The sequence below is a fragment of the Pygoscelis adeliae genome, unplaced genomic scaffold (genome assembly GCF_000699105.1).
Source record: "Pygoscelis adeliae isolate BGI_AS28 unplaced genomic scaffold, ASM69910v1 Scaffold321, whole genome shotgun sequence".
Lineage (NCBI taxonomy): Eukaryota > Metazoa > Chordata > Aves > Sphenisciformes > Spheniscidae > Pygoscelis > Pygoscelis adeliae.
The window spans coordinates 674809-677079 of record NW_008824039.1 but is presented as its reverse complement, the minus strand read 5'-3'; positions in this window follow the sequence as shown (position 1 = coordinate 677079).

Here is a 2271-nt window from a genome sequence, read left to right as displayed (position 1 = left end):
TACCATCCCGCTGCTTATCCCAGGAGAGATGCGATGCGTCACTTGGGTGGCTGGAGGAGCTGGTCTCCATGAAGCCATCTCTCAGCCTGTCGCGATGTCCCCAGGCCGCGGTACTGGCCACTGTCACCACCATCCCCTCGGCGGGTCTGCGCAGGGGACCGAGCTCTTCACCCACACCGCAACCACCAGCGCTTCCCGTCCCGGTGGAAAGCCTCCGGCTGCCACAGACAGACCGGGCCGTGCGGTCACCTTCTCGGCAAAGCCCCGTGTGCTGGGGCACCGCTGGCCCAAGCAGCTCCTGATGTTGCTCTGCCATCCCTCCCGGAGAGCAGCTCCAACACCGGACGGAGGCGCTGAGCAGCTCCGGCGTTTTGTCCTCCTGCTCCCACCTGGAGAGGAGCAACCCGGCAGGAGCATGCCGCCGGGTTTGCCCTGTGGCCCTCCTCCTCCTCCTCCTCCCGGGTGCAGGTTTGCTAAACCTCACTCGTACAACTGTCAGGCCTTTTCCCGGGTGCACGGGCAGGGGCTGGCGTGGGCTGGAGCCCCCTCGGGCAGGAGCTGCTCCTGCAGGATCCCTGAGCACAGCCCTGGCTCGGCCCCATCCGAACTTCTCCCCTCTAAGCTCCGCTTTCCCCACAAATGGAGCACATTCAGACCCATCCTTTAATTTCAAGGTTTCTATTTACCATGGAGATTGTGCAAGAGGATTAATGCTGTGCCTCCAGCGTGTTTCAGCCAGAACGTAACTTCTATAATCTGCCTGAGCAATGAGATGTGTAACTCCAGTAGCTGGAGTTACTTGCAAGTTCTCAGCTCGTGCACTGAATTATACCTCTTGCTGGGCGATTAAATTTATATGAGCAACTGCCTATCAAACCTGAAGAAATTAATTAGAATTAAGTACTTTTAGGGGAAATAAGCCCTCGCCTTACTTCCCGGTACAAGGAGGAGCACGTGCTCGTGAGCTGTGCCACCGCAGCTTGCCCCAGCACGTTGTGCCCTGCTCAGGACTGGCAGGGCCTCGGAGCGGCAGCTCTAGCAAGCTTTTCTTTCCCCAAAAGTGCTGATTTTAGGGCCTACCTGCTCCAGACGTCAACAGCATTTCAGTGCTCTCCCTCCTGGCTGGAGGCAGCCCCAGCACAGGGGGCCAGGGGCTGCAGGGGCAGCCCGGGGGCGAGAAGACCTGCCACCCCACTGCTAGGGCTTTCCAACCCCGTCTCTCCCTGGAGACACCAACTTGGGGGGCTTATGAGGGAGCAGCCAGCCCCCAAAATCCCTCTGCCCCCTTCCCCAGCGAGACAGCATCCCAGCCAGCCCCACAGCTGGGTGCTCATTTATCACCTTCCTCCTCCTCCTCTCCCCACCCACCATCAGGGGCCGTTCCCCACCTGCGTGGGGGCACCCGCTGGGCTCCTCCCTCCTTCCCCAGAGCCTTTGTCAAAGCACCCAATTTTTCCTGTCAATATTTTGCCCCCCATTTCTATCTCAGTGGGATATTTGGGGCCGAGGATCCCTTGCAGCCCTGGGTTGTTCCTCACCACGTTGCAGCCCCTGACACCGTCCGGTCACTGGGATGCGCCGGCAGCAGGACCGTACAGTCCTGTCGGCTCCCTGGGGTCGCCTGTGACCCCCCCACCCTCTGTGCTGCCTTGCTCCCCACTTTTCCCGGCTCCGGCGTCTCCCGGCAGGTCCGTGATGCCCGGCTGGGGGGACCCAGCGGGGTCATCGGTCGCCCAAAGCCTGGCACAGAGATGCCCCCAGCCCCGCCCAGGCGCATCCCACCCCGCTGGACCGCTCTGCCCCTGCTTGGGGCTGGGAGGAGAACTGGGTCAGCGATGTAACCATGGAGATGCTGAAGGAGATGCTGAAGCAGCGCCGGCACAGCCCTGCTCTCCAGAACCCTTTAAAGATTAACCAGACCCGTCACCCTCCGTCTCCAGCTGGGGATGGGGCTGGGGGGCTGAGCCTCCTCAGCGGGGAGAGCGGGGCGGGCGCTGCCCAGTCCTCCTCCACCTGCGCAGGGCGGTAAGATGCCACCGTCTCCTCTTTTCCTTCGGGGTGCCAGTGCGGGGAGGGCTTGGCCCCGGTAGCCTCGCCGGGGCTCCTGCGCGGCAGCAGCGATTGAAATGCAACAGGGAACCCGTTATTGCGCCCGTCGTGCTTGTCTGCGTGTTGTGCATCGGTGCCGGGCACTGGCTGCGTGTCTGCCAAGCAGCAGAGCAGCCGAGGGGATGCTACAGCCATGACACCTCTCCCGGCTGGTCCGCTGTG